Source organism: Takifugu rubripes, chromosome 2 (assembly GCF_901000725.2).
Source record: "Takifugu rubripes chromosome 2, fTakRub1.2, whole genome shotgun sequence".
Taxonomy (NCBI): Eukaryota; Metazoa; Chordata; class Actinopteri; order Tetraodontiformes; family Tetraodontidae; genus Takifugu; species Takifugu rubripes.
Window position 1 is genome coordinate 11,121,835 of NC_042286.1, and position 21,059 is coordinate 11,142,893.

At 47.8% G+C, this 21,059-nt stretch overlaps 1 protein-coding gene across 6 annotated transcripts in view; it reads right to left on the bottom strand.

Moving 5' to 3' along the window:
* dlgap2a (discs, large (Drosophila) homolog-associated protein 2a) overlaps positions 1 to 21,059 on the bottom strand; it is a 98,304-nt gene that overhangs the window by 66,832 nt on the left and 10,413 nt on the right. The window contains exon 1 of one of the 6 annotated variants that reach the window (XM_029832693.1): positions 7,757 to 8,367. The exons of 4 other annotated variants lie outside the window; for them this stretch is intronic. The gene's annotated coding sequence lies outside the window, so the exon portion shown is untranslated. Of the gene's footprint in view, positions 1 to 7,756; positions 8,368 to 21,059 lie in introns of those variants that run through there. One more of the 6 variants, XM_029832692.1, reaches the window with a different exon arrangement.

Here is a 21,059-nt window from a genome sequence, read left to right on the forward strand (position 1 = left end):
CGATTAAGTGGACTTTCAGAGCCGCCAGTCGCTCTTGTCTGGCGCCTTTTTGCCCTCTCAGGCGAAAATAGATTAAAATAATCTTTATTTTTAAAAAGAATTAAAAAGCAGCAGAGAAATGTTGTTTCCCCCCCCCCCCCCTCTTTATCCGGGAGATAAAAGCAGCCGTTGAGGATTCTGGGAGCATCTTCAGCGGCGTTATTAAACGATCCGTTGGGTTTTTCAGAAATCACCGGCTCTTTATTTTTCAGATGAATGGACGCTGTCTTGGATTTAATGGGAGGCACAGATTAGGGCCCGTTTCCCCAGTGTTTCCCAGCAATAACCTGCTATGTAGCAGGCATACAGGCGGTGATTCTTTCACGCATGTACAGGACCACAGAGCCAGGGATTTAAGTTAGCATCCAATAAAAGAAGCGTTTCTCAAAGCGTTTATCAGGTGCCGGCGTTCTGGACCAATATTACCTGTGATTAATATAGAAATAAACACAATAGCGCTCCTCTATAGTTCTGCCTGTAGGTGTTAATGCCAAACATGTGCTTCTCTGTTGGTGCAGCGGCGGCACCGGCCGGCCTAATGACCCGACCTCTTATCTGCCAGCGGGTCTGTGGCTCGACCCGCTGTGCACAGGGCGTGGTTGTGTGTTATCTCCGCTCCGACCTGCAGGAATCGTCAAGGTCTTGACTCAATATCAGGAGGTTTTCTGTCCACTTCCGCTGCAGCCGTTCCCCATTAGAGAGCTGGAAGGGTGGCACAGACGTGTCGCGGGGACGGTTTGTCTGTAGTTATTAATAGTTGTTGGGGGGGGGTAATTGCGTTCTGGCGAGTAGGAGCTCGCAAAGTGACTCATATTTCGCCATTCAATGGGCAGGAAACAACAACAACAACAGCAGGAAAAAAGTCTTTCCAGAAATCTGTGAGAGTCAAAAGTCCCGTTGAGTCGAAAGCTGCGAGTTGTGTCAGAGAATTTCTTTAAGAAAGAAAGTACAAATGTGGGCTTTATGCAACAATGGCCACCGGAGTTTAGAAAGCATTATTCTCCTCCAGTCTATCAGGCACTGAATAAAAATCTCCAATGAAGAATTTTAATTTATTCAGACTGACGGTAGAATTGAAAAAGGAGCTTTTAGCCTTTTTTTTTTTTTTACCATCAGCTTGTCTAGGCGCATTATTAACGTACTAGAATTAACTTACTGACATCACTTTAGTGCATAAATCAGGTACATTTTTATTCCGAAACTACTGGTACTGGTTGGCCTTTTATGGTGAGGTTGAAGTCCATATTGAGAAAATGTAGTTGGCTACATTCAACTCTGCTACCTACAGATAATTTAATCCCGGTCCAAACTGCTGATGCTACCAGGCTAAGAAAATCCTGTAGGTCAGACTTCCCTGGAGACCCAGAGAGATCAGTGGTATCGGGGATAGAGTGGAGCCATGAGCCAACTCCTCCCAGCGGAGGTCAGAGGTCATTTGGAGACGGTGCCATGATGGTTCGCAGCAGTAGCGGCACCTTTTTCTACACCATCAGAGGTAACGAGAACCTGCTTTTGCTCGAAACGGACCGACCAAACACAGATCTGAAGGCCGAGCAGGGGCGCCGCAGGCTCGCTGCTAATCTCACCAAAAAAACGAAGCACTTCTGATTTTAGGTCAGTACTTTACACCGCGGAGGGGCCACAGAAGTCTACCATGGCCATTGTTCCTCCTAGCAAGGAGGGAAGCTGCTTCTCAAATGCTGCTTCAAACAGATGATGTCTGGAGGCCTGGCTGCGTTTGAAATGCAGCATTTGGGCTCAGAAACACCAGCAAAGACTTGAGAGGGAATACATTAATGCCATTAGAGAGAGGAAATCTGATGCTGTCATTTGCACGGACTCGTCAGACGTCACTGAGCGCTGGGTTTGTTGATGGGGCACAAAATGCAGATCAAAAGAAAAAAAAGAACATTCGGAGATCATGAAGAAGAGACTGGTTTGAGATTTAGTGTGACTGAGGACTAAATGGACGAAAATGTCCTGCGTGCGCAGCTTTTTGACTGAACAATAATAATGATTTTATAATACTTTTAACTTTTGACATGAGAATGGACTGGAAACAAGAAGGAATTCATGCTAAGCAACTCATAAAATAATAAAGATTTTATATAAATGGAATAAAAAACACAGCTCACATCAGTGGGGTTCGGATCACTGGGACTGGGAGGCAATTTGGTGAAGCAATGAAAGGAACGGCATCGTTTTTTAAAAACGCCTGCAAAAAGTAGCCCGAGAACAGAGATACAGAGACCTGAGGAGAACCTGCTGGTCTCCGCGGTTCCTGTTAGCACAAGAAAAAGAAAAGAATGACAGAAAAAACATTTGGCAAAGCCTCAAAAGAGCCGAACTACTGGCGATACGCTGATTTATCCCTCCTTTGTTCTTCATGACTGCGCTGACCTTTGACCTCCCTCCATCCTGCTGCTCTCCCTGAGGGCGCCGTGCGCCTAAACCCCAGGACGACATGTCAGCGCTCTGGGCATCATCACGTGCGCTGAGCCACACAGAGATGCACCATCGGAGCAAGCGAGCGGATCCCTGAACATACAACCAGGACCTTTATGTGACCTTGCAAAGTCAATCTCAATCTCAATCTTTATTTATATTTATTTACAATCCAAATTGTTTCAAGGCGCTTTCCAGAATCCCAGGGCCTGACCCCAGACAAGCAACAGTGGCAAGGAAAAACTCCCCTTTAACAGGAAGAAACCTTGAGCAGGACCAGGCTCATGTAGGGGGACCCTCCTGCTGGTGGCAGGTGGGAGATTTGATTTTCACAATGGCCGGGTCGCTACCGTGACCCGATTCTTGGCGTTTTAATGACGCCGCAGGGCCGTGGTGCAGCTGTTCAATACATTTGCTGGATATGCAGTGAGACCCCCCCCCACACACACACACACACACACACACCTCTCCAGACCGAGTTGCAGGGATCAAACTGAAGGCAGAACAAGCTGCACTGTTGCGGCGTCCCTCCTCCCACGCTCGCGCCCACCCTCTCATCCGCCGGAGGACGTGCATGTGCTGCAATCCTGTTTGCGTTTCCCACTCATTGTCCCCATCATTCATTCCTCTCGCTGCCGTCCCTTCGCCTCTCTCTTTTGTCCCTTCTGCCAATCCCACCCACCGTATTCTCCTCTCATCCCTCTTCCCGCTCTCCGTCGCAAAAAAAAAAAACAACAACCACACACATGCGTGTATCCGCCCGCGCATGCGGTTGGCGCGGCCCTGTCCCTACACGGGGCGGCACAGTTTGACGCGGGGTTATGCAAAGAAATGCTAAAATCAGTGCGGTAGTACTGCCTAATGGTGTCTCCATGGCAACTACGGGAGCAAAGCCCTGCGCTGCTGTGTCAACCACAGAGGATTTTAAACCTTAGCAAAGAAAAGAGTTGGATTTGGTCAATTAAGCATTTCATCCTTTAAGGTCTGTAGCACTAAAACCCTCCTCAGCACTATCATAAACAGCCGACTCCGTCTCCCAATATTCCCAGGATTTACTGCGGCACCATTCCGGTAGCGTTCCCTCTATTTTATCCTCCTCCCCTCGTCTTTCATTCCTTTTTTTTAGTGCCAGGATTGGTGTATTCCTTATCTTTCATCATCTCTGGAGAGTTCATTAAAAATTGATGTCTATGAATCAATATAATATCATAATGCAAAACGTTGTGATGTTAACTTGTATTGATCCCCCCCCACACACACACACACACACACGCTTTGGGGTGGCTTATAGGCAGAAAAAAGATGACTTGCTATTAAATCCAAAAATGAAATGAAGCCCAGCTATAGTCGTCGTCCCCGAGCTGCAGATTTATTGCTCCCAAAGTGCATATGGACTGAAGACCTGAGCCCCGGCTCTGGAGCCACCTGGGGTCACCCCAGGGGGGTGGGGGTCGCTACACCGTCACTTTAAGACTGGAGGAACCTTTATTCCTGATAAAGCTTGTGGTTTCTGCCCCACCAACTCTGGTCCAGAAATGAAGCCTCGCTTCCACAGTTTATCTACCAGAGGTGGGAGGAGCATGTGCACACTGCAGCTACAGCAGCTCACTGAGTCGTATCATTTCAGTGTGTGTGTGTGTGTGTGGGGGGGGGGGGGGGTTGCTTCTCAGCAGCCAGGAGGTTCTTCACGAACCGTTTGGCTTGAACGCTTCACCTGCGGCTCGGACGCTGCGCTCTGCGTGACACCGGCTCGAGCTTCAGCACGTCTATTGACTGTCAGGAGGGGGGGGTCAGAGAAAACAGGAGAAAAGAGTGACAGGACAGAGTGGAGAGAGAGATTTTTCCTCCGTTCCTCTGCTTTGGGGCTATCTGTTCCAAACTCCAGCGGCATTCAGTGTGTGTGTGTGTGTGTGTGTGTGTGTGTGTGTAAGCGCTTGATAGAGTCAGTTGGACATTGATTAGGATTCGAAACAATTATCTCAGCAGAACGATTGCCGAGCGTCATGTGATGAAGCTGTGTCCCGCCGTGCGCTACCCCGCAGCAACGTGCACCGCGTCTCCATCGCTCGGACCGGTGCCAAAAGCAGCCCACGCGTTGACACCTTTCCAACAGGGCAGCCGAGCAGACTGATGAATCCAGTCAGTCTGTTGATGGCTTCACACAGTATCCTCACGCTAATGCTAACTAGCATGACCAGCCATCTACGTGAGGATGACAGTATATGGAGCGACTTCGATCAGGGATGCTACGCTACATCAGCTGCTACTCACAGGTCCTTCAGCTGCTCCATCTCCCTCCAATCAACCTGTGCTGATGGAAACACACATCACCGACACGTCCGTTAGAGTCGGGGCGCCATCCACTTCCCACAACCGTCCAAGAGTCCTCCCAGAACTTTTTAAAGATTATTAGCTCTGACTTTTAAGACAAGCCTGTTTTTTCATTTCCCCCAGCTGTGTCTCTTTATCCACCACTCCACTCTCGTCCTCCCTCTTGGGCCCTCTATCAATATGCTTCCCTGAGCTCTGCAAATCAGCACGAGTGGCCCGCGAACCACCGGAATCTTATCTGGGAAAACCGGATTTCTCAGCGTGGCAACTTGAGTCGGCGCCAACAGCCGTCAACTGTCAACGGCCAGGTAGCCTTCCTGTCACTGAAGACTGCAGGCCTAGTGCGTCCATTATGCAGCCCCTATAATTAATGTGAAATTATGTAATTAGGGTGTGCTGCTGGCAACACCGTGTCAGCATGTGAAGATCCAGATGGATGATGCCATCCAGGGTCGCGTTGGAGCTTATTCTCTCTGATTCCTTCATGGCTGGCAGCTCTTGTCATTGTTCGTAAGGCTCAGTGTTTTAGTGTTCGGCACTGTCAAAACGCGTGAGTCAATTGTTCCAGACATCCAAAGAACGATCTGAAAATGTCAAAGCCGGTGTGCGCGCGCGTGTGTGTGTGTGTGCGCAAGCACATTATTAGCAATTTGTTCATTTCAAAGCTGCCCTTGCAGCATCTGTGAATTACAACAGTGGCGTAAAACAAGGGAAGGTCGTGTTTTCAGCATGCACACCCACCCACACACACACACACACACACACACACACACACACACACACACTTCATTGGACTTGTATCTTTGTGAGGCATTCCTCAGCTCCTGACCCATCATCACAACTACTCCCTAACCTTAACCCTGATGCCCTAACCCACGTCTTAACCCTCAAACAGTCCTTTGAAGTTATGAAGACCAGACAAAATGTCCAGCAGATCTTGGTACTCAGTTTGTAAGCACACACACACACACACACACACACACACACACAGGCCATGGTAACCAACTTAAGGGAAATACGTTGTCCAAACAAGCTGTTTATGCAATCAAATTCATCTGCCACCCAAGAGTCGTTCGTCTTGCTTGAAAGCAAATGTGACAGCATCATTTTTAACAGGCCACAGCTGTGTGTTTCACTCCTCGCTCCCTGTCAGCCGCCGACAGGAACGAGCCCGAGAGGTGTCTGACAAGACGACGTACACGCCGACATCGCCAGCTCTGTTTAAATATTCTGAGAAGACGGTTCAAGCGAGGCGTTCAATGACAACGGTGGATATTTAAGAACAACTTGTCCCCCGACACACACACTCTCACACACACACACGCACGCCCAAACGCCAACGTGCACAGGCAAGCCTTCTCTCATTCTCTCATTGTTAAATTACACGGTAGGATCACCTTAACAATATTTCAAGGTCAAAAGTGTGTTTTTCACTGGATTGCTGGATTACCATTACTCCCCCTTCTCGTTAAAAATGAACTTTTAGCCCGCTCACACTCTGGGTGGGTCGCGAACAAGTGCAAATTTACGGCCACTTCACTTGCGGACTTGCATTTGAAGCCATTAGGGGCTCTTTTTAATGAGCGCGGAACGTTGTTCACAGTAAAATTCCCCGCTTGCCCGGAATCGTGACGCCCCGAGTGGCCTTGCGCTTCCAGCGTCGTCATTATGTCCCACTAATGTAATAACCGTGCACGCCAACCTTGAGGCGGCAAAACAAGCGGCGGTCGTGTTGGGGAGACACGCAGCTGTTTGATGTAGTAGCTTTAAAGACGGCGCTCCCGTTCAGTGACACTTCGGGACGGAGGATGTTTGCACGCGCTTTGGCTGCCTTCCACGCGATGTAGAGCCTACAATTATGTAATGGACAATACAGGGACAACATGGAGGGAACCCCAATTCGATTATAGGGTGGGAGGAGTAGCGGTGTGTTTAGAGAGTCCGGTTTTCTTTCCTTTTCTTTTTTCTAACAAAGTGCTGATGATGTTTTAGTTGTTCAGGCTGAAAAAGATCCATCAGATGGACACATTCTACCCAAACTGGTGGATAATATCCTTGGGTATGATTTTAAATTGCAGCTGCAGAGATGGAGGAGCCTTTTAGACCCATTGACTGTGGCTCAGCAACTGTGTGTGTGTGTGTGTGTGTGTGTGTGTGTGTGTGTGTGTGTGTGCAGCTTTGGTGAGTCTGTCTGCAGTGCAGCAGTGGACATGAACACATGAACGTCGCTTCAGCAGACAGGCAAACACACCCGAACACCCGGCTTGTCCATCGTCACCGGGTCCCAGACTGCATTGCGAGCCTTTAGTCGGGCGTTTCCAAAAACCCAACAGATGTGGAGTTTAAGAAACACACACACACGCACACACACATTGCGAACATGCACGAAGTGTTTCGCCCTTGAATTGCAGACTAAAAGCACTTTATTCACAAAACAAACTCTCGGCTTCCCACTCAGAACTCACCTCTTCAAATGGAGAGTTTAAAATAAGCTCATGCAGCCGCCCACTCACTCACATGTATGTGCACAGTGTGGCGTGCTCCCTCTGTCACAACACTGTCACAGAATCTCATTATTTTCACCGTGCGGCACCGTGGGGCCACGTACGCCAGTCTTACGGTGCAGGATTCCCCTCATTACGAAATAACAACGCTCCGCTTCTGCGTGCCAGACGCGTCAAAGGCACATCGGCAGAAGGTCCTGCCCCTCCCAAGCAACCGTGCACAGGGAACGCGTGTCAGGGGATGGATCATGCAAGTCATATCCAGTACCACGGCTGATAATTGTTCTGTTCTGACAGTTCTGCAGGGAAGTGTCGCGCATCTGCACACAACTTCTGCTCCAACATCACAAAACCAGAACCACGTCTATGGTGGAACGATCAAAAGCCACAGCAACGGCCACATGCACCACAGTGAAAAAGACAGTGGGAGAACTTACCTGACACCAAGTCTAAGAGGAGTCAGAGCATGAGGTTCTCTCTCGCCTGGAGACAGCGGAACATACAGGCAGATGTGTACAGATGTTGGAGCTCGGACTTCAGGAGCTCTTTGCTTCTCCTTCGCCTCCCTAAGACTTTTCTCTCACATTTATCCAGATGATACGTGGAGGAAGGGGGAAGTCGGCGTGGGAACAAGTATCAGAAACCAAAGAGGTGTGAGGAAAACTGAGGGAGAGACGCGCAGGTCTCCTCCGTTGAGACCCGTTTGGTGAGCGCACCGCGGAGAGCATCCACTGCAGCAGAGCAGAGAACCCGGAGAGAGAGAGAAGAGGAGGAGAGGAGAGGAGGAGAGGCAGCCTGGGCAGAGCAGAGCAGAGCGGAATAGAGCAGAGCAGAGGAGAGGAGAGCAGAGCAGAGCAGAGCAGGCATTCGTCGCTGCTGCTGCTGCTGATGCTGCTACTCCTCACAGCTTGGCAGGAGCAAAACCCCGGAACTGGATTAAGGATCCCCGAGGTACGAGGAAGAGGACAGGAGTAAGACATGGAGACGGCGACAGACAGAGTGGCCCATGAAACATCTTCTCACGTGTCTTTCTTCTATGTCAGAGGGATTCTCCTGCGTTCTCGTAGAAACCTTGAAAATAAATGTTTCTCTTCCTCCTCTCTAACATGATTCCATTATTGATATCCCTTATCCCCGTCATCTTTATAAATTTAACAAAATAATATTTGTCCTTCTTACAGCAAGGTTAAATATCACTGGGCAGAGCTTCCAACACTCAGAATCTTTCAATGATGAAACCTGGAAGACAGGTTCCAAGACAGGAACATGGACAATGACTGTTCCTGGGATCTTTTAATATAAAATATTTTTTTTAAAAGAAGGGAGAGGGTTGGGAATAAGATTTATACTTGATCTGTTTTATCAGTTTCTATTTCCCACAACAAAATTATTTCTTTCTTTTTTTCTGGCTGAATTCCCAAATTTTGAAAACAGATGACATCATTTCCTGTGTTTCTGTCACCCAGCAGCGCCACGATCTGCCCCACTAGATCCTTTTATCCTCCGTCTGATTTCTGGAATCTGCAATCTCTCGCCACCCTCTCTTTCCACAGACTTTCTTTACTTCAAGCTCTTTAGTTTTGGTTTGAAACTGTTCATTTTCATTCCTATTTTATCTCAGAGCTCCGGCGCTTCAGGTCCTCGTCCTCATCCGTCTGTTTGAAATGTGTCTGATTCCTCTATTTCATCTGTCTAGCATCTGTCCTGACACCTTTATTCTCATCCCTCCCGTCTCGCTCCGGTCCATCTTCCAGGCCTCCGTCCCATCTGCGTTGCTCTGCTGCTCTCTCCTCTCGGATGAGAGCCGAGTTCATCACCCGTCACATCAGAGATCGACTCTCCAATCTCCTCCTGCTGGTCGCGGGTCCTGGATCTCCATTTCCTGGAGAGCCTCAGAGGAAGCTCTAAGATACTTTAAATGATACCTACATTGCTGGAAGCCAACACAACAGTTTAGCGCACTGATGGATGTGTGCTATCTTCTCAAACAGGAGATTTAAAGGAGAGCGTGAGACAAATTTTAACCATGAGGCTAGCCGCTGCTAACAAGGAGCTCCATTTATGCAGATTCGTATCTATGTGATGTGAAACAGCTCAGGGCAGGAAGCTTTAAAAGGCCTCCTTGTATAAGATTCTTGATATCATAATCAAGTCCTGGAATAAAAATCCTCTATAAAAATGCAGCCACCCTGTAAATGGAGAAGGTGGCTTTAAAGTGAGAGTCGTCAGTGTTGCAGGAGGTCCTCAGGAGCAGATTTAAGGTTGACGGAGGATCCTTTGGGTCTCCAGGATCACAGAGATGCTCGACTCTTTGTGCCCTGCTGCTCCATCTGTGTGGATTCCGGGGCATTTGCCAGCCAGGTCACATTCTTCTTTCTGACTTGATGAAGCTGGAATGGCAGTTCAGGCACCAACAAACAGGAAGCTGCTGCTGCCTTCAAGTACCGCAGCTGCATAAAAGGGTCAAAAGTGGCCATTGCCTTCCTAAAATGACCGTGCTTTTTGGTGCTTATTTGGCAGTGAGAGGTTAAATAAGGAGCAGCAAAGGGAAGTGCTAAAGGGGGCTTTAGAGAGGGTATTTTTGGAAACCACTTAAACACCAGTGGATGTCAGTTGCACAGGAAAAATAAAGTGTTTTATTCTACATTATCGCACAGGTTTATGTACAGCTTTACAGGCTCTGCAGATCCAGATTTTAATGGTTTCTCATATCTCATAAACCTCCAGTATAAAGTCAGATATTAAAATTACACCACTCTGTGGAGAATTATCTAAGTACTATCTAAATACCTTTAAAGCAGATGTTTTAAACGCCCGTGCTGCGTGCTACATCGACCCCTTCCATTCTCGCCCTCAGTATAAGATTTCTCATCTCTGCCGGCTGTTTGTCGCTCTGATAGGAAAGCAGCTCCTCTTCCTCTTTGTGTAGAACAAATCATTTCACGGGTCGCTGTCCCATATAACCCGATATCCTCGCGGGGCGAGGCATTAAGAATCATTCTGCTCTCTATTCAAATTGCCAACAGCTCCGTGGAGCCGAGCCAGAGATATCAACCATCCGCTGTACGCTCTTTGACCTTGTATCGGGGCCTCGGTCAGCGCTATCAACTCATTCTGGTCCTTCTCCAGCCGCCATTATCGCTGCTCTCCACTGAGTCCAGCTAAAACACAGGCCAAATGAGCCCCGTCCAGTCTGCCGTGGACGTCTCTAAGCTGCCTGGAACATCATTTTGGCACCCTGGACCCGCGGAAAGAGGCGCGCAGTGATTGTGAAGTCTGAGGTCTCTGAGTGGGACCTCAGAATGATCGAAGGCCTGTCAGAAAACATGGTCATTGAGAGGAATTGTTTCAAAGTTTAATTGATTTTAAAAATGAACTGATCAATTAATCTAACTGGACCAGGATGGAGCACTCACGGTAACAAATGGGCCCTTCCAGCTGACAGCGGTGCATCAGCCTGGAGCAAAGGGATTCTGTATGAGCACACGCCCAGCTTGGACCAACCCCCCCCCTCCCAGGACCTCAGTGAGTCCACCTCTCCCAAAAAGACTTTGTTGGACTTTCTACGGCCCTGTTTTAAACGCTGACACGCCTGTTTCATTTCACTCTGACGTTAAATGCATCCAGGAGGAAGTCTCTAAATCAGACAAATCCAGTCCAGAAGTAACCTAATAGTCTCTCTGTATTCCTGGCAGATCTGGCCCGGCCTGCAGATCTGCCGCTTTATCTGCCTGCTCTGATCTCATTGGCTCGCCCGCTTGTGGATTCTGTAATAATGCCGATTACATAACCGGCGCATCCAACACTGCTGCAGTGGTTCAAGGTGAGCCACACACACGCTCACAACCCACTGATACGGCTGCACGCCGGGCAACAGCAGAATAAGCAGCTGTGGTTCCAGTGAGCCCGGTCCTCCAGGGCCTCGATCCAACCGGGTTTTCTGACCTACCAGGTCGACCGCTCTTTCACCTGGGTTCCCACTTGTAAAAGCTGTTTTCTGCCTGGGAGGAAAGAAAACCCGGCTGGACTACAGCCCTCGAGGACCGGGTTCTGGCACCTTTGATTGACAGCAAAGGTGCGGGAAGGGTGGGGGGCCTGGAGGTGTCAGGAGACGGTCTGCCACATTCCCAACATCCTCAAAGCAGAGAGAAGCCACAACGAGCGTGTGTCCTTCCTGTCGCCGCCTCGTTCATATCCCAGCCGGCCGAGCGACGACCGGGTTCTGACGAATGGCGCTCGGTTAAACCCCAAGAAGAACGGCGCCTCGAATATGCCAAGACATCCTGTTTGCAGTTTAGGAACCGACGAGAAATGACGTGCGCGAGCTGGTGATTACGAGGCAGAATTAAGCGAGGTGATGGATTCGCCCAGAGGTAATAACACACCCGTCTAGCGCTGATGTGTGAGCCAGAGGCCTCCAGGAGCGGGCGAATAATAAAGAGGTAAAACACACACGCGTCACGGCGAAACGGCGCCGAGCAAAATTATGAACGAGCTATTTCGTTAAACGTTAGATTCCATATTTCTTTCAGACGGCTGTGCCGCCTTTTGCTCTTTCCTCCCTCCCGGAATGCCGTGTTTGTTCAGAGCGATCGCTCCGAGCGGCGCGGCCGCTTTATCGCCCGACTTATTATGGGCTGCCTCCGACAGGGAACCATTTAGAGTTTTGACAGAATTTTAAAGTCCGCCTCTAAAGCCGTGGACGCCACCTTGGTCCTGTATTTCATGTCTCTTCTCTCAGTGGTGCTCAATAACGCCAACGAAATGTTTCCAATGCTAAAAATAGCTGAAATGTTTGCTGCATGAAGGTGGACGTTTTTGGATGACGGCATCAGGAGAAGGTTCTGTGCATGACAGAGGTGGAATTGGGGTGCTGCGATGGCCTTTCTTGCTAACTTGCAACCTGCATCACCATTAGCAACCGGATGCATAATTACTGGCTTCCTGACATTTAGAAAAACTCATTTAATGGTTTTGGTTTGACTCCTTCCTGTGAGGCCTTCGACCTTCCGTCCATCTGTTCAGAGCTGCTACAGGTGCTACGCTACGTTAAGCCCCATGAGTCCCACAGCCACCCCGTGCAGATTTGTTAGCATCCTCTAGCTAAGAATGCTAAGACTTTCATATTCTGCGTGAATGTTCTTTACCATCTTGTCTAATTGAGTAAGTGCCAATAGGAGGCTGAAGTAAAGTAAATAACGAGGAAACTAAATGATCTCGGAGACTCTGGAGCAATTTAGAACCCGTTCCATGAACACATACAGTATGTGAACCAGGTTAGCATCCGCTACTGACAACAGGAAAGATCAGATCACTGGGGTCATTATGGTTTGGATGACTTCCCTCGTCGTAAACCCTGCTGCTGCCTGATCACCTGATTAATATCCACGAGACCTCAAATGCTCACGTTTAAACCAGCTTGACCTGTTACAACACAACTGTGCACACAGGTGGAACCTTCACGCTTGACTTCCTCCGGCGTGATTAGAATCAGCGTGAAACAGCGCAGCCACTCGGCAGCTGGCCCGGTGATAACGCAGGAACACGTTCGCAGACAGACGCGTCCTCCTGCGAGTTGGATTTGCGCTAATATGATGTGTATCGATGTTGTTTGTCTTGTTTATGGAATTAAGCCTCCTTTCAGCTTCTGACAAGGGAAATTAATTCCTCCGATTGGGGAAAACAACTTTACAAAGCTGCTCCGTGCTACCTCGCGGGCTAAAGTCGCGTCGCTGTTGTACCGCCGTGTGGAAAAGCGCTTATATTTCCACACTGAGGACGCACTGTCGTGCTCCCTCATGCAGACAACATCCGTCCTCTTATCGCCATGGTAAACCCTGTGTCTATTTGCCTGTACTTATTGAATATTAGCAGCAGCAGACATAGTGTCACGGGGATCGCATTAAAGGGCAGGCCGTGGAAAGGGAGCTCAGACTCTGCAAACACGCAGAGAGGCAGCTTGTTTTTTAAGCTAGGACATCTGAGACTATTTGCAGCAGCAGTGCATAACATGAAAATAATGCGCCGACTCACTCCGGAACAACAAAAAAAAAAGACTTGTGGAGAATAAACAATGTGGAAAATCACAACAGAGACGTGCCGAATACAAATGTGTCCTTTATGCTGCGCTGGGTGGTGAATTCGTTATCCTCACGGGAGCTTTTGTTGGAGGATGTAAATCAGCCTCAGAGAATATCAGATCGATGCTCCGGCTGGGTTTTCCAGGTGGATACAGCTGGGAAGGAAGGGTGTTTGTATGCCCACAGGTATGGTTAGGTTAGAGGTCCAAACGGAGCATCAAGAATCTGACTGAAGCAGTATTGATTCTCCACTGGAACACCAAAAACACACATCCGGTGCCCATCAGGAGCATCACAACAGGCAGTTACTTACTGTCGCTGAAGGTGAGACACTGGTGGAGCAGCTGGATTCCAGTCAGACAATAAACCTAAATCGTCAGTGTGTTGGTCAAAAGAGAGTAAGAGTGATTCACTTCCTTACACACGAGTTGAATCCAAAGATGGACTGTCTGACTTCCATAAAATGAATGGATGAAGAAGAAGATGTCACGTTAACAGAAGTGGGACAAGTGATTACGCAGTTAGTCCACGAAAAGGAGTCCGGCATCACAGCAACACTTACAAAGGATGATTAACACGAATGTTAGCTAGCACTTAAGTCACTCTATACATTAATGTTTCCATTTATAAGGAGGTGCGTAGATGGAAGCTGTTCGCTCCTTTCCAGTGCGGAGGTAACATATTTCATCATATGTCATATTTCTTTAAAGGCCCTAACCTAGAAAAGAAAGGAAAATGTCAGCTCAGTCTGCTGCTTTTCTTCCATTTTTCATAGGAACTCTCCCAGCGTCTGTGAGTGCTCCTCTTTATTTTTCAAAGTGACTGTTATCCTCACTGTTGCTGTTTCACTCCACAGGAGAGAAAAACGCGATAAAGAAACAACCTTTCTGACGCTGTCACATAAAAGCTGCAGGTTTGAAAAAGAGACCAAAGAAGAATTTACAAATGTCACAAATTTGGCCCAAAATCGGTTCGCTGCGTAACCATGGAAACCTCGAGGCTTGCACCAAACCAAAGGTAGCGCCTCCTATTTCTGGGGGGAAAGTTATCCTGGGGAAAATGCCGTGAACACACCCTGACTTATCTATAATGCAGAGCCGCGAGTGGGTGAATGAAAGCAGAGAAGAAGAGAGAGAGACGGGCGCCATCAAAGATCCTCGCCGCTAATTTCCACCGCCAGTGTCTGCACTTCCAAAATCTCCAGCTGCAGCAGCATTTCAGCTGGAGCTGGTGCAGATGAGGATGAACAAAGAAGAATGATACTTATTGACGAACACTTCTGAAGAGACGCCGCTTTGAAAAATGTTTTTGTCCAAACTTTAAGTGGTCTCATTAACATACAGTAAACTGAGGTTAAGCTCTGCATTAGCCTGATAAATACCAAGCTTTTAACACATTTAACTACATTCATCATAGTCAAGGGGAGGTTTTTAGACATTTTCACTCCTTTACATAAAAGTTGTGTTGCAGCCTTAAGATGAAACACTTAAAAATAGATATAAACGCTTATTCGTACCCTTTTTCTCAGTAGGCAGCTAAAGTACCTTTAGCAGCAGTTACAGCCTTCAGGAGAGGCTTAAGGTGCTTTTATCTTTTACAAACTCCGTCTACATTCAGTAACTTTTCCTGAGGAGACACATCTGTTTGGCCTCCCTTTCAAAAAGCTCAGATTGGCTCCACAGTGACGGCCGACCTCTTGAAATCTTCTCATAGTTTAGTCCTTGTTCAGATTGTCAGCAGCCATACCAGACCTGAGTCCCCCCCAATGTTACAGTTACCACAGATGGACTCAACCAACATGACGCCCAAAGATCTGAATGATGATCACGTTTTTGGTTGTCTTTTAGTTTTAAAGGAGCTGCAACAGGAGAAATAGAAATACCACCCAGAGTGACCAGGACGACTACAAAAACCTACAAAGTGATTAAAAATGGTAAAAATGTGCAGAAGTCTGACATGATGGAGGCTCATTTGTGAACAAATGCCACAAGGGGTCGTGAAATGACTACGCCACAAACTACAACGACATTATTGCACGTTTTAAGGCTTCTTTGCAGCCCAAACGTGCTGCTTTAAACGGGGATGTAGAAAATCTGCGTCCATACAGTTCATAAAAGTTCTCCATGCTGTTGTCACGCCTGGACCAGAGACGCATCTTCCTCCACAAAACCTGTCTTTTTCGATTCTCTTTCCCCGCAAAGTCTCTTTTCCCTCCTGTTTCCGTCCATCTCGACCCCCCGTCTGTGCTCTCATGCTGATCCGCCTGTTCCGCTCAAACGCACCAAATGGCGACAAGTAAACTCAACCGCACGACGAGCGCGTGCCACGAGTGAATGTGGCTTCACGCAAAAGAAGGAGACCGGGAAACTGGGGGCGAGTTTAGGCCGCACCTCAGCCTGAGTTTCAGTTTGTGGGTGTCAACGTGCGACTGCCCCCACTTAGCTTCTGAAGAAAAAAATATATATACCAAACTTGCCCTGTCAGAAAAAGGCATTCTACAAGGACTTGCTGTAATCCTCAAATTTTATATTTCCCCACTGTTCTGATAACGGCTGTTTTTTCTATCTGCTGGCACTGTCAGAAACACAAGCACTCAGAAAAAAAGCACTCCCCTGTAATTAAAATCTTCCTTCAGGGGTCACATATAATATGAGCAACCGTGTGTGTGTGTGTGTGTGTGTGTGTGTGTGTGTGTGTGTGTGTGTGTGTGTGTGTGTGTTCCATTAGTATAGTGGGATTTTATTCAAACAAAGCTTTGGAAAAAAGATCACAGCTCCCCCTAGAGGATAGATGCGGGAATACAACTGCATGAAAGTGAAAAGAAGAACAAGTTCAGACCTAAAACTACAATAAAGAACGGCTGGATTTTTGCAGGTGTGGGCAGATCCCTTCCTGGGAGCTCTGGATCTGCACCATTTCAGGCAAAAAAACGCAGCAGAGATGACCGCGATGATCATTGTGGGAATAAAAATAGCTGGGCTGAGAGATCATCTCAAGGTCAAGTGCTGAATCGTGAGGATTGGGAAATGGATTTGGGCCCGGGCACCTCGCGATGGTAACCAGAAGGAGGTGACAAATGAAGTAAACATGCCATTCCCCAAAAACGCTCCACAGATCCATGCAGGCCCTCTTCGTGTCCCATCAACCCTCTGGACTTCTGGTCAGGGCTGAACATCCATCTCCAGCCTGCTCGTGCTTCCTCAGCATGGAACCTTGCTCCATTACTAAAGCTGGCTGGGAATGATGGGTGACATGGTGTGTGGGAACAATCTTCCTGAGAGGAACTCTTCACACCTGACCTGTTTCCCTAATCCCCCCCCCTCCCGAGCAGCTTGGGCGGAACACAACACCTGATTGGAAGGGTGAGATAACCCTTCCGGATTAAATGAGAAAATACCCATGTTGCTGTTATCGGCGAGAAAACATTTCTGTCCCCCCTGAGGTGACCATGAGGTTTAGCTGCAGCTGCAGAGGATGCTGCAGGAACTTAGCCTGGCTCCTCTAATTATCTGGAGTTTTCACATGGTTGCACTTGTGGCCTTATTCTTCTGTGCCAGGAAATCCCCAGTTTAGGTAAAAGGGAGCTTATTAATAATGAAACTATATAAATTGTCTTTCATGCTGACTCCGGACACTTCCTGGCTCTGCCTGATAGCTATAAAAGGGTGTCACTGCAGTGATTAATTTCCTCAATTTTGAGGTGGTCCAGGTGCTTCGGTGCAGTCGAAACGCTATGAATAATAAACATGATGACAGCAAATATTGTGTAAGACAGAAAAAACAGGCCCATCCTCCACCGACCCCGCAGCCACGTCTGTCACCCTCCCTGTTTCAATTATCCGGAGTGTTCACGCCACGCCGGCCGCCTGCTCAATTCCCCCCTCTTATCACTGCGAGTGTTGACCTTGCACTGTTTAGGCAGGCTGTTAGAAACTCCTTAAATAGTTGTCGGTGTGCGCGGAGCCTGCTGGAGCGGCTTAGGCGTCCACCTGACGTGTTGTGACGGCACGCAGATTGAATGGCTCATGGGTCCCGGGTCTCCGCTCCGCTAGACCGTATCCAAAGCTGGTTTCCTCCCCCGGCACTCGGTGCTGTGTGAAAATGATGCACATCTAACGCAAAAAAAAGAAAAATGGATTTGCAGCAGCCAGAGATTCACCCTCTCAGGCCTGCAGACTAAAGATACAGTGCACGGAAGGTGAATGCTAAGCAGCATAGGTGACCTGTATTGTGTGTGTGTGTTCTTGTACTTGCTACATATCAAGTACCAAAATACACCTTGTAGGTGATGACATGAGGTTTAAAAAAAAAAAATGGTGCAGCTGCAGAGGATGCTGCAGGATCTGAAGAAGGTGATGACATTTTTGGGAAGTGAGGATGTTTAGGTGCATCCTCAAAACTTCAAAAGACTGTTTGAGAGTTAAGCTTTTGTTAGTTGGGATGGTTAGAGTTCGAATAGGGAGCTGCTTAATAAATTGTCTATGAAAGTCCTCGCAAAAATTGCGGTACAAGAATGTGTGTGTGTGTGTGTGTGTGTGTGTGTGCGTGCGTGTGCGTGCGTGTGCGTGTGTGTGTGTGTGTCTACTGTTAAGAAACACAGCACCATCTCTTGGTCTTACGGTGCAACGTCTGCAGAGGAGGGAATCAGTCTTGTTCCTGCCTGCAGCACCAACAGCCGCCCAAAAAACCATATTTCCATGAAGCCTTTGAGAGAGTTTGCAGCTCTCCGTGTGGCCAGTTTCCTAGAATCCGCCGTTCTCGTTGGACTCCGAGGCCTGTTTAAGTTTAAGCCCAACCCGTCAATATTGAAGGTATTGATACATATTGGGCTGCCTTCCTAACGACCATTCTGTGTAAGACAGCAGGTACACACACGCTAAAGACACACACTATAAATCTGAATGAATTATGCTGCTCCAAGCAAGACAAAGGCTGCAGAGTCACTGTGGGCTCAGACGGTGCAATTAAAGACCCCGCAGCCCCCACAGCTGGGGAAAACAGAGGCGAGAGATAAAACGCTGCCCTCTGATTTTAGCAGGCTCGGACTCGCACTCGTTCAATAATGCATGAGCCTGGTGGGGCAGAAAATGAAGCGCATGCAGATGCGACATCATCGGCAGCAGGTGATGCATGGGCTGCAGCAACGGGGATGAAGTGGGAAAAGAAAAGCCTTCATTATAAAGTTGTTTCACTCATCGGAGACAATCGCTGCTGAGGAACAGTTATGGTTGGAGCTGCTGTGAAGCGACAAGAATAGCAGCACACAGCAGGGAAAAGGAGCAGATGTAGTCAACAGACATTAAAAAAACCCTAATTAATCTACTTTAATATGATTCACAACAACTGAGGCCTGACATCAGGAGAGATGATTTAGTCAGTTTTCTGTGTGTCTCTTTGATAAAAGCTTATTCGTGGGCTTCGCATCCAGGTTAAAACGTTATTTAGGATTATTTCTTTACTAAAAATAGAAACCTTAACCCAAAATTTAAAAACCCCACCTGGTTCAGAGAGATGCCTTCATTTAAAAGTGCAGTGTGGGATTTGGCACCACCTAGTGGTGAGACCCAGAATTGAACGACAGAGGTGGTGGCCTCATCGTGGGTCAATATTCATAGAAATATCTTCAAACACTGTTGTTTTTTTTACAATGTTGCTATAGAAACTGACTTTTCCTTTAATGTGTGGAGTTAAATCCACCCTCTTTGTGCCATCATCTCAATGTCTCCTATATCAGCTTCCGTAATCACACAAAAAGATGAAAAGCTGTTTGATGTCTCTGCCGAGCCAAAGATTTACCGTGAATACGACGCATGAGCCGTTTACCTGCTGCCGCTTTACACCCTCTGGCCAGATGTTTCCGTTCTGAAACGTGATTCTGAGCTTTACACACTTATTGGCTATAATGAGGCGCCTCTCTCTCCGAGGCCCACACACTATTCTGCTGACGGGAAAACACTATTATTGCCGTCCTAATCAGAGTCCCGCGTGTGTCTCCCCCTGGGGGCGGTCCCAGCGGGGTCTTTTCCAGGCCTGCGCCATTGGACACGCAGGATGCGAGCGGAGACCTCCATCTGTCTTCATGACTGCCTGGGCTTTATTGCTTTAGGAGAACTTCTGCTTTCACAAGCTCTTCCTCTGAAAAGAACAATATTTGCCTCTGAGCTTGGCGCTCAGTCGGACCTCCCTGAGGAGGCGACAGGTCGCTATAGATGATGCTAGTGCTGCTTTTCGGGTTCGACCAATCGCATTTAAGTATTCCGTCGGAAGGTTGTGGCGCCATCAGAGAGACCATTACAGATTATTCACGCAGCCCAAAATTATGACCATGTCCATGACAGAGACAATAAATCAGGACAGAAGCCTGAGACACGATGTTACGTCAGCAATAAGCTGCTGCAGGATGATGAGCTAGACCATGCTAAGGGATTCCAGTCCAGGATCAAAGAAAGAAAATCTAGATAAAACTGTCATAAAGCGCCCGGATCTATGAGCGCACCGATGTGTCCAAACGGCGTGTCAGTACAAACGGTTGCTAAAAAGGAATATTAATACACTGTTTGTTCCTGATGGCTGAGGTGGAGCAGCCGAGGAGAGTCGGCCCCTTGGGCATAAACACGACAGATCCAGCAAATGTTATTTTACTGGACGTGAGACGTCTAAGAGCACAAGTGCCTGGTATCATCTGAAACGCCTTATAGGCTCAGAGATAGAGGTATATGGTAAGGAGAAGGTAGAGAAAAACAGTCCAGGAGCAAGTTTTTAGAGACATTAGTTCACCTGGAAATAAACCTCTAGTTCCAGTCCAAATTAGTAGATTATATAATATTCACTAATATGAAGCTAATGCGTCTTAAACGCCCTCTTGCGGTGAGCCAGTGTATCGCACATTACTCCTTTATAATCCAAGGACGGGAACAGGTTCAATGGAAGAACCCTTGCTGTGGTTCTTGGTCATCTCGGTCCTACCATGATTTTCAAATCGCCAGCACTTCTCTTAGTTTCCTGAACAAGTTTAACCTCTGAGCTGAAAGGCTTCTTTAGGTTTAAAAACTGATAAAGAATGGTAAATTTTCAGTATCTTTGTCAAGAGAACACACCGTATAAACCCTCCACCTTCACCGAGCTGCTAGCTATGAGGCTAATTAGCTAGCTAGGAAAGTCCTGGAGAGAACAGTACCACAAGCTCCCTGGAGAGCAGCCAGCAAGACGCCAAGAAGAGTGGAGACAGACGCGCCCTAAGATTGCGTTCCATTTTGGTTGTTTCTCTCACTTTAAAGCATCTTGCCACATCTGGGGGTCCATCTGGGGGTCCACCCATCAACTGGAAACACTGTCAAATCCACCTTATGCCACTAAGTACTTTTATTCTTCATCAGCCAAGATCAAAGTAGGCATAACAAACCCACAGGAGGGTGTTAGACCGTCTACGTTGTGTTTGTTCTGAAGTCCACACGAACGCCATTACAGCCATCATCTCCAGACAAACGGCGGCTAAGCTGCTGGCTAAAGCCCCGTCAGCAGGGAATGTCAGTTCCTTTGAAAACACACTGATTCTGTTAGCAGAGCCAGTCTCTGCTATTTCACAGACGAAGGCCTAAATCTGACCTGAGGTCAGGGGTAAAATGACAGTAATGCAGCCTGATGGCTAAAGAGACTTCTC